Source organism: Ascaphus truei (assembly GCF_040206685.1).
Source record: "Ascaphus truei isolate aAscTru1 chromosome 20 unlocalized genomic scaffold, aAscTru1.hap1 SUPER_20_unloc_2, whole genome shotgun sequence".
Taxonomy (NCBI): domain Eukaryota; kingdom Metazoa; phylum Chordata; class Amphibia; order Anura; family Ascaphidae; genus Ascaphus; species Ascaphus truei.
The window spans coordinates 864788-876988 of NW_027453858.1; positions in this window are offsets into that span (position 1 = coordinate 864788).

Consider the following 12201-nt stretch of genomic DNA (forward strand, 5'->3'; position numbering starts at 1 on the left):
TGCTTTTAAGTAGAAATCTTTCAAGTAGTATGGAAGTTTAAAAAGGAAATTGGAACCATTGATCTGCTTCTCATCTCATCCCATCTCTTGTCTTTTCTCAGGTAAAAACATCTCAAATTGTCTGTGTGTCCTGCAATCCTCATACCCTGCTGTCTATTTAGCTAATTTTAGTTCAATTTAGGTAAAAACATCTCAAATTGTCTGTGTGTCCTGCAATCCTCATACCCTGCTGTCTATTTAGCTAATTTTAGTTCAATTTAGGTAAAAACATCTCAAATTGTCTGTGTGTCCTGCAATCCTCATACCCTGCTGTCTATTTAGCTAATTTTAGTTCAATTTAGGTAAAAACATCTCAAATTGTCTGTGTGTCCTGCAATCCTCATACCCTGCTGTCTATTTAGCTAATGTTAGTTCAATTTAGGTAAAAACATCTCAAATTGTCTGTGTGTCCTGCAATCCTCATACCCTGCTGTCTATTTAGCTAATTTTAGTTCAATTTAGGTAAAAACATCTCAAATTGTCTGTGTGTCCTGCAATCCTCATACCCTGCTGTCTATTTAGCTAATTTTAGTTCAATTTAGGTAAAAACATCTCAAATTGTCTGTGTGTCCTGCAATCCTCATACCCTGCTGTCTATTTAGCTAATTTTAGTTCAATTTAGGTAAAAACATCTCAAATTGTCTGTGTCCTGCAATCCTCATACCCTGCTGTCTATTTAGCTAATTTTAGTTCAATTTAGGTAAAAACATCTCAAATTGTCTGTGTGGAAATCATCCCCCTATTGCCTTAATTTAATTCATCTTTCACACTTGTGCAAGACAACACCCACCTTTGAAAAACCATTTGCTTTAACCACCCTCACATGTGCTAATTAAGTTTGTTGTACCAACCAGGTGACTTTCTAAATGTATATAAGTAAACTTACAACAGCCATTGCTGCTTGCAGCCTTTGCTCTTAAGCAGAAATGCTTTTAAGTAGAAATCTTTCAAGTAGTATGGAAGTTTAAAAAGGAAATTGGAACCATTGATCTGCTTCTCATCTCATCTCATCTCTTGTCTTTTCTCAGGTAAAAACATCTCAAATTGTCTGTGTGTCCTGCAATCCTCATACCCTGCTGTCTATTTAGCTAATTTTAGTTCAATTTAGGTAAAAACATCTCAAATTGTCTGTGTGTCCTGCAATCCTCATACCCTGCTGTCTATTTAGCTAATTTTAGTTCAATTTAGGTAAAAACATCTCAAATTGTCTGTGTCCTGCAATCCTCATACCCTGCTGTCTATTTAGCTAATTTTAGTTCAATTTAGGTAAAAACATCTCAAATTGTCTGTGTGGAAATCATCCCCCTATTGCCTTAATTTAATTCATCTTTCACACTTGTGCAAGACAACACCCACCTTTGAAAAACCATTTGCTTTAACCACCCTCACATGTGCTAATTAAGTTTGTTGTACCAACCAGGTGACTTTCTAAATGTATATAAGTAAACTTACAACAGCCATTGCTGCTTGCAGCCTTTGCTCTTAAGCAGAAATGCTTTTAAGTAGAAATCTTTCAAGTAGTATGGAAGTTTAAAAAGGAAATTGGAACCATTGATCTGCTTCTCATCTCATCTCTTGTCTTTTCTCAGGTAAAAACATCTCAAATTGTCTGTGTGTCCTGCAATCCTCATACCCTGCTGTCTATTTAGCTAATTTTAGTTCAATTTAGGTAAAAACATCTCAAATTGTCTGTGTGTCCTGCAATCCTCATACCCTGCTGTCTATTTAGCTAATTTTAGTTCAATTTAGGTAAAAACATCTCAAATTGTCTGTGTGTCCTGCAATCCTCATACCCTGCTGTCTATTTAGCTAATTTTAGTTCAATTTAGGTAAAAACATCTCAAATTGTCTGTGTGTCCTGCAATCCTCATACCCTGCTGTCTATTTAGCTAATTTTAGTTCAATTTAGGTAAAAACATCTCAAATTGTCTGTGTGTCCTGCAATCCTCATACCCTGCTGTCTATTTAGCTAATGTTAGTTCAATTTAGGTAAAAACATCTCAAATTGTCTGTGTGTCCTGCAATCCTCATACCCTGCTGTCTATTTAGCTAATTTTAGTTCAATTTAGGTAAAAACATCTCAAATTGTCTGTGTGTCCTGCAATCCTCATACCCTGCTGTCTATTTAGCTAATTTTAGTTCAATTTAGGTAAAAACATCTCAAATTGTCTGTGTGTCCTGCAATCCTCATACCCTGCTGTCTATTTAGCTAATTTTAGTTCAATTTAGGTAAAAACATCTCAAATTGTCTGTGTGTCCTGCAATCCTCATACCCTGCTGTCTATTTAGCTAATGTTAGTTCAATTTAGGTAAAAACATCTCAAATTGTCTGTGTGTCCTGCAATCCTCATACCCTGCTGTCTATTTAGCTAATTTTAGTTCAATTTAGGTAAAAACATCTCAAATTGTCTGTGTGTCCTGCAATCCTCATACCCTGCTGTCTATTTAGCTAATTTTAGTTCAATTTAGGTAAAAACATCTCAAATTGTCTGTGTGTCCTGCAATCCTCATACCCTGCTGTCTATTTAGCTAATTTTAGTTCAATTTAGGTAAAAACATCTCAAATTTTCTGTGTGTCCTGCAATCCTCATACCCTGCTGTCTATTTAGCTAATTTTAGTTCAATTTAGGTAAAAACATCTCAAATTGTCTGTGTGGAAATCATCCCCCTATTGCCTTAATTTAATTCATCTTTCACACTTGTGCAAGAACACACCCACCTTTGAAAAACCATTTGCTTTAACCACCCTCACATGTGCTAATTAAGTTTGTTGTACCAACCAGGTGACTTTCTAAATGTATATAAGTAAACTTACAACAGCCATTGCTGCTTGCAGCCTTTGCTCTTAAGCAGAAATGCTTTTAAGTAGAAATCTTTCAAGTAGTATGGAAGTTTAAAAAGGAAATTGGAACCATTGATCTGCTTCTCATCTCATCTCATCTCTTGTCTTTTCTCAGGTAAAAACATCTCAAATTGTCTGTGTGTCCTGCAATCCTCATACCCTGCTGTCTATTTAGCTAATTTTAGTTCAATTTAGGTAAAAACATCTCAAATTGTCTGTGTGTCCTGCAATCCTCATACCCTGCTGTCTATTTAGCTAATTTTAGGTCAATTTAGGTAAAAACATCTCAAATTGTCTGTGTGGAAATCATCCCCCTATTGCCTTAATTTAATTCATCTTTCACACTTGTGCAAGACAACACCCACCTTTGAAAAACCATTTGCTTTAACCACCCTCACATGTGCTAATTAAGTTTGTTGTACCAACCAGGTGACTTTCTAAATGTATATAAGTAAACTTACAACAGCCATTGCTGCTTGCAGCCTTTGCTCTTAAGCAGAAATGCTTTTAAGTAGAAATCTTTCAAGTAGTATGGAAGTTTAAAAAGGAAATTGGAACCATTGATCTGCTTCTCATCTCATCTCATCTCTTGTCTTTTCTCAGGTAAAAACATCTCAAATTGTCTGTGTGTCCTGCAATCCTCATACCCTGCTGTCTATTTAGCTAATTTTAGTTCAATTTAGGTAAAAACATCTCAAATTGTCTGTGTGTCCTGCAATCCTCATAACCTGCTGTCTATTTAGCTAATGTTAGTTCAATTTAGGTAAAAACATCTCAAATTGTCTGTGTGTCCTGCAATCCTCATACCCTGCTGTCTATTTAGCTAATTTTAGTTCAATTTAGGTAAAAACATCTCAAATTGTCTGTGTGTCCGGCAATCCTCATACCCTGCTGTCTATTTAGCTAATTTTAGTTCAATTTAGGTAAAAACATCTCAAATTGTCTGTGTGTCCTGCAATCCTCATACCCTGCTGTCTATTTAGCTAATTTTAGTTCAATTTAGGTAAAAACATCTCAAATTGTCTGTGTGTCCTGCAATCCTCATACCCTGCTGCCTATTTAGCTAATTTTAGTTCAATTTAGGTAAAAACATCTCAAATTGTCTGTGTGGAAATCATCCCCCTATTGCCTTAATTTAATTCATCTTTCACACTTGTGCAAGACAACACCCACCTTTGAAAAACCATTTGCTTTAACCACCCTCACATGTGCTAATTAAGTTTGTTGTACCAACCAGGTGACTTTCTAAATGTATATAAGTAAACTTACAACAGCCATTGCTGCTTGCAGCCTTTGCTCTTAAGCAGAAATGCTTTTAAGTAGAAATCTTTCAAGTAGTATGGAAGTTTAAAAAGGAAATTGGAACCATTGATCTGCTTCTCATCTCATCTCATCTCTTGTCTTTTCTCAGGTGAAAACATCTCAAATTGTCTGTGTGTCCTGCAATCCTCATACCCTGCTGTCTATTTAGCTAATTTTAGTTCAATTTAGGTAAAAACATCTCAAATTGTCTGTGTGTCCTGCAATCCTCATACCCTGCTGTCTATTTAGCTCATTTTAGTTCAATTTAGGTAAAAACATCTCAAATTGTCTGTGTGTCCTGCAATCCTCATAACCTGCTGTCTATTTAGCTAATGTTAGTTCAATTTAGGTAAAAACATCTCAAATTGTCTGTGTGTCCTGCAATCCTCATACCCTGCTGTCTATTTAGCTAATTTTAGTTCAATTTAGGTAAAAACATCTCAAATTGTCTGTGTGGAAATCATCCCCCTATTGCCTTAATTTAATTCATCTTTCACACTTGTGCAAGACAACACCCACCTTTGAAAAACCATTTGCTTTAACCACCCTCACATGTGCTAATTAAGTTTGTTGTACCAACCAGGTGACTTTCTAAATGTATATAAGTAAACTTACAACAGCCATTGCTGCTTGCAGCCTTTGCTCTTAAGCAGAAATGCTTTTAAGTAGAAATCTTTCAAGTAGTATGGAAGTTTAAAAAGGAAATTGGAACCATTGATCTGCTTCTCATCTCATCTCATCTCTTGTCTTTTCTCAGGTAAAAACATCTCAAATTGTCTGTGTGTCCTGCAATCCTCATACCCTGCTGTCTATTTAGCTAATTTTAGTTCAATTTAGGTAAAAACATCTCAAATTGTCTGTGTGTCCTGCAATCCTCATACCCTGCTGTCTATTTAGCTAATTTTGGTTCAATTTAGGTAAAAACATCTCAAATTGTCTGTGTGTCCTGCAATCCTCATACCCTGCTGTCTATTTAGCTAATTTTAGTTCAATTTAGGTAAAAACATCTCAAATTGTCTGTGTGTCCTGCAATCCTCATACCCTGCTGTCTATTTAGCTCATTTTAGTTCAATTTAGGTAAAAACATCTCAAATTGTCTGTGTGTCCTGCAATCCTCATACCCTGCTGTCTATTTAGCTAATTTTAGTTCAATTTAGGTAAAAACATCTCAAATTGTCTGTGTGGAAATCATCCCCCTATTGCCTTAATTTAATTCATCTTTCACACTTGTGCAAGACAACACCTACCTTTGAAAAACCATTTGCTTTAACCACCCTCACATGTGCTAATTAAGTTTGTTGTTCCAACCAGGTGACTTTCTAAATGTATATAAGTAAACTTACAACAGCCATTGCTGCTTGCAGCCTTTGCTCTTAAGCAGAAATGCTTTTAAGTAGAAATCTTTCAAGTAGTATGGTAGTTTAAAAAGGAAATTGGAACCATTGATCTGCTTCTCATCTCATCTCATCTCTTGTCTTTTCTCAGGTAAAAACATCTCAAATTGTCTATGTGTCCTGCAATCCTCATACCCTGCTGTCTATTTAGCTAATTTTAGTTCAATTTAGGTAAAAACATCTCAAATTGTCTGTGTGTCCTGCAATCCTCATACCCTGCTGTCTATTTAGCTAATTTTAGTTCAATTTAGGTAAAAACATCTCAAATTGTCTGTGTGGAAATCATCCCCCTATTGCCTTAATTTAATTAATCTTTCACACTTGTGCAAGACAACACCCACCTTTGAAAAACCATTTGCTTTAACCACCCTCACATGTGCTAATTAAGTTTGTTGTACCAACCAGGTGACTTTCTAAATGTATATAAGTAAACTTACAACAGCCATTGCTGCTTGCAGCCTTTGCTCTTAAGCAGAAATGCTTTTAAGTAGAAATCTTTCAAGTAGTATGGAAGTTTAAAAAGGAAATTGGAACCATTGATCTGCTTCTCATCTCATCTCTTGTCTTTTCTCAGGTAAAAACATCTCAAATTGTCTGTGTGTCCTGCAATCCTCATACCCTGCTGTCTATTTAGCTAATTTGAGTTCAATTTAGGTAAAAACATCTCAAATTGTCTGTGTGTCCTGCAATCCTCATACCCTGCTGTCTATTTAGCTAATTTTAGTTCAATTTAGGTAAAAACATCTCAAATTGTCTGTGTGTCCTGCAATCCTCATACCCTGCTGTCTATTTAGCGAATTTTAGTTCAATTTAGGTAAAAACATCTCAAATTGTCTGTGTGGAAATCATCCCCCTATTGCCTTAATTTAATTCATCTTTCACACTTGTGCAAGACAACACCCACCTTTGAAAAACCATTTGCTTTAACCACCCTCACATGTGCTAATTAAGTTTGTTGTACCAACCAGGTGACTTTCTAAATGTATATAAGTAAACTTACAACAGCCATTGCTGCTTGCAGCCTTTGCTCTTAAGCAGAAATGCTTTTAAGTAGAAATCTTTCAAGTAGTATGGAAGTTTAAAAAGGAAATTGGAACCATTGATCTGCTTCTCATCTCATCTCATCTCTTGTCTTTTCTCAGGTAAAAACATCTCAAATTGTCTGTGTGTCCTGCAATCCTCATACCCTGCTGTCTATTTAGCTAATTTTAGTTCAATTTAGGTCAAAACATCTCAAATTGTCTGTGTGTCCTGCAATCCTCATACCCTGCTGTCTATTTAGCTAATTTTAGTTCAATTTAGGTAAAAACATCTCAAATTGTCTGTGTGTCCTGCAATCCTCATACCCTGCTGTCTATTTAGCTAATTTTAGTTCAATTTAGGTAAAAACATCTCAAATTGTCTGTGTGTCCTGCAATCCTCATACCCTGCTGTCTATTTAGCTAATTTTAGTTCAATTTAGGTAAAAACATCTCAAATTGTCTGTGTGTCCTGCAATCCTCATACCCTGCTGTCTATTTAGCTAATTTTAGTTCAATTTAGGTAAAAACATCTCAAATTGTCTGTGTCCTGCAATCCTCATACCCTGCTGTCTATTTAGCTAATTTTAGTTCAATTTAGGTAAAAACATCTCAAATTGTCTGTGTGTCCTGCAATCCTCATACCTTGCTGTCTATTTAGCTAATTTTAGTTCAATTTAGGTAAAAACATCTCAAATTGTCTGTGTGGAAATCATCCCCCTATTGCCTTAATTTAATTCATCTTTCACACTTGTGCAAGACAACACCCACCTTTGAAAAACCATTTGCTTTAACCACCCTCACATGTGCTAATTAAGTTTGTTGTACCAACCAGGTGACTTTCTAAATGTATATAAGTAAACTTACAACAGCCATTGCTGCTTGCAGCCTTTGCTCTTAAGCAGAAATGCTTTTAAGTAGAAATCTTTCAAGAAGTATGGAAGTTTAAAAAGGAAATTGGAACCATTGATCTGCTTCTCATCTCATCTCTTGTCTTTTCTCAGGTAAAAACATCTCAAATTGTCTGTGTGTCCTGCAATCCTCATACCCTACTGTCTATTTAGCTAATTTTAGTTCAATTTAGGTAAAAACATCTCAAATTGTCTGTGTGTCCTGCAATCCTCATACCCTGCTGTCTATTTAGCTAATTTTAGTTCAATTTAGGTAAAAACATCTCAAATTGTCTGTGTGTCCTGCAATCCTCATACCCTGCTGTCTATTTAGCTAATTTTAGTTCAATTTAGGTAAAAACATCTCAAATTGTCTGTGTGGAAATCATCCCCCTATTGCCTTAATTTAATTCATCTTTCACACTTGTGCAAGACAACACCCACCTTTGAAAAACCATTTGCTTTAACCACCCTCACATGTGCTAATTAAGTTTGTTGTACCAACCAGGTGACTTTCTAAATGTATATAAGTAAACTTACAACAGCCATTGCTCTTAAGCAGAAATGCTTTTAAGTAGAAATCTTTCAAGTAGAAATCTTTCAAGTAGTATGGAAGTTTAAAAAGGAAATTGGAACCATTGATCTGCTTCTCATCTCATCTCATCTCTTGTCTTTTCTCAGGTAAAAACATCTCAAATTGTCTGTGTGTCCTGCAATCCTCATACCCTGCTGTCTATTTAGCTAATTTTAGTTCAATTTAGGTAAAAACATCTCAAATTGTCTGTGTGTCCTGCAATCCTCATACCCTGCTGTCTATTTAGCTAATTTTAGTTCAATTTAGGTAAAAACATCTCAAATTGTCTGTGTGTCCTGCAATCCTCATACCCTGCTGTCTATTTAGCTAATGTTAGTTCAATTTAGGTAAAAACATCTCAAATTGTCTGTGTGTCCTGCAATCCTCATACCCTGCTGTCTATTTAGCTAATTTTAGTTCAATTTAGGTAAAAACATCTCAAATTGTCTGTGTGTCCTGCAATCCTCATACCCTGCTGTCTATTTAGCTAATTTTAGTTCAATTTAGGTAAAAACATCTCAAATTGTCTGTGTGTCCTGCAATCCTCATACCCTGCTGTCTATTTAGCTAATTTTAGTTCAATTTAGGTAAAAACATCTCAAATTGTCTGTGTGTCCTGCAATCCTCATACCCTGCTGTCTATTTAGCTATTTTTAGTCCAATTTAGGTAAAAACATCTCAAATTGTCTGTGTGGAAATCATCCCCCTATTGCCTTAATTTAATTCATCTTTCACACTTGTGCAAGACAACACCCACCTTTGAAAAACCATTTGCTTTAACCACCCTCACATGTGCTAATTAAGTTTGTTGTACCAACCAGGTGACTTTCTAAATGTATATAAGTAAACTTACAACAGCCATTGCTGCTTGCAGCCTTTGCTCTTAAGCAGAAATGCTTTTAAGTAGAAATCTTTCAAGTAGTATGGAAGTTTAAAAAGGAAATTGGAACCATTGATCTGCTTCTCATCTCATCTCATCTCTTGTCTTTTCTCAGGTAAAAACATCTCAAATTGTCTGTGTGTCCTGCAATCCTCATACCCTGCTGTCTATTTAGCTAATTTTAGTTCAATTTAGGTAAAAACATCTCAAATTGTCTGTGTGTCCTGCAATCCTCATACCCTGCTGTCTATTTAGCTAATTTTAGTTCAATTTAGGTAAAAACATCTCAAATTGTCTATGTGTCCTGCAATCCTCATACCCTGCTGTCTATTTAGCTAATTTTAGTTCAATTTAGGTAAAAACATCTCAAATTGTCTGTGTGGAAATCATCCCCCTATTGCCTTAATTTAATTCATCTTTCACACTTGTGCAAGACAACACCCACCTTTGAAAAACCATTTGCTTTAACCACCCTCACATGTGCTAATTAAGTTTGTTGTACCAACCAGGTGACTTTCTAAATGTATATAAGTAAACTTACAACAGCCATTGCTGCTTGCAGCCTTTGCTCTTAAGCAGAAATGCTTTTAAGTAGAAATCTTTCAAGTAGTATGGAAGTTTAAAAAGGAAATTGGAACCATTGATCTGCTTCTCATCTCATCTCATCTCTTGTCTTTTCTCAGGTAAAAACATCTCAAATTGTCTGTGTGTCCTGCAATCCTCATACCCTGCTGTCTATTTAGCTAATTTTAGTTCAATTTAGGTAAAAACATCTCAAATTGTCTGTGTGTCCTGCAATCCTCATACCCTGCTGTCTATTTAGCTAATGTTAGTTCAATTTAGGTAAAAACATCTCAAATTGTCTGTGTGTCCTGCAATCCTCATACCCTGCTGTCTATTTAGCTAATTTTAGTTCAATTTAGGTAAAAACATCTCAAATTGTCTGTGTGTCCTGCAATCCTCATACCCTGCTGTCTATTTAGCTAATTTTAGTTCAATTTAGGTAAAAACATCTCAAATTGTCTGTGTGTCCTGCAATCCTCATACCCTGCTGTCTATTTAGCTAATTTTAGTTCAATTTAGGTAAAAACATCTCAAATTGTCTGTGTGGAAATCATCCCCCTATTGCCTTAATTTAATTCATCTTTCACACTTGTGCAAGACAACACCCACCTTTGAAAAACCATTTGCTTTAACCACCCTCACATGTGCTAATTAAGTTTGTTGTACCAACCAGGTGACTTTCTAAATGTATATAAGTAAACTTACAACAGCCATTGCTGCTTGCAGCCTTTGCTCTTAAGCAGAAATGCTTTTAAGTAGAAATCTTTCAAGTAGTATGGAAGTTTAAAAAGGAAATTGGAACCATTGATCTGCTTCTCATCTCATCTCATCTCTTGTCTTTTGTCAGGTAAAAACATCTCAAATTGTCTGTGTGTCCTGCAATCCTCATACCCTGCTGTCTATTTAGCTAATTTTAGTTCAATTTAGGTAAAAACATCTCAAATTGTCTGTGTGTCCTGCAATCCTCATACCCTGCTGTCTATTTAGCTAATTTTAGTTCAATTTAGGTAAAAACATCTCAAATTGTCTGTGTGTCCTGCAATCCTCATACCCTGCTGTCTATTTAGCTAATTTTAGTTCAATTTAGGTAAAAACATCTCAAATTGTCTATGTGTCCTGCAATCCTCATACCCTGCTGTCTATTTAGCTAATTTTAGTTCAATTTAGGTAAAAACATCTCAAATTGTCTGTGTGGAAATCATCCCCCTATTGCCTTAATTTAATTCATCTTTCACACTTGTGCAAGACAACACCCACCTTTGAAAAACCATTTGCTTTAACCACCCTCACATGTGCTAATTAAGTTTGTTGTACCAACCAGGTGACTTTCTAAATGTATATAAGTAAACTTACAACAGCCATTGCTGCTTGCAGCCTTTGCTCTTAAGCAGAAATGCTTTTAAGTAGAAATCTTTCAAGTAGTATGGAAGTTTAAAAAGGAAATTGGAACCATTGATCTGCTTCTCATCTCATCTCATCTCTTGTCTTTTCTCTGGTAAAAACATCTCAAATTGTCTGTGTGTCCTGCAATCCTCATACCCTGCTGTCTATTTAGCTCATTTTAGTTCAATTTAGGTAAAAACATCTCAAATTGTCTGTGTGTCCTGCAATCCTCATACCCTGCTGTCTATTTAGCTAATTTTAGTTCAATTTAGGTAAAAACATCTCAAATTGTCTGTGTGTCCTGCAATCCTCATACCCTGCTGTCTATTTAGCTAATGTTAGTTCAATTTAGGTAAAAACATCTCATATTGTCTGTGTGTCCTGCAATCCTCATACCCTGCTGTCTATTTAGCTAATTTTAGTTCAATTTAGGTAAAAACATCTCAAATTGTCTGTGTGTCCTGCAATCCTCATACCCTGCTGTCTATTTAGCTAATTTTAGTTCAATTTAGGTAAAAACATCTCAAATTGTCTGTGTGTCCTGCAATCCTCATACCCTGCTGTCTATTTAGCTAATTTTAGTTCAATTTAGGTAAAAACATCTCAAATTGTCTGTGTGGAAATCATCCCCCTATTGCCTTAATTTAATTCATCTTTCACACTTGTGCAAGACAACACCCACCTTTGAAAAACCATTTGCTTTAACCACCCTCACATGTGCTAATTAAGTTTGTTGTACCAACCAGGTGACTTTCTAAATGTATATAAGTAAACTTACAACAGCCATTGCTGCTTGCAGCCTTTGCTCTTAAGCAGAAATGCTTTTAAGTAGAAATCTTTCAAGTAGTATGGAAGTTTAAAAAGGAAATTGGAACCATTGATCTGCTTCTCATCTCATCTCATCTCTTGTCTTTTCTCAGGTAAAAACATCTCAAATTGTCTGTGTGTCCTGCAATCCTCATACCCTGCTGTCTATTTAGCTAATTTTAGTTCAATTTAGGTAAAAACATCTCAAATTGTCTGTGTCCTGCAATCCTCATACCCTGCTGTCTATTTAGCTAATTTTAGTTCAATTTAGGTAAAAACATCTCAAATTGTCTGTGTGTCCTGCAATCCTCATACCCTGCTGTCTATTTAGCTAATTTTAGTTCAATTTAGGTAAAAACATCTCAAATTGTCTGTGTGTCCTGCAATCCTCATACCCTGCTGTCTATTTAGCTAATTTTAGTTCAATTTAGGTAAAAACATCTCAAATTGTCTGTGTGGAAATCATCCCCCTATTGCCTTAATTTAATTCATCTTTCACACTTGTGC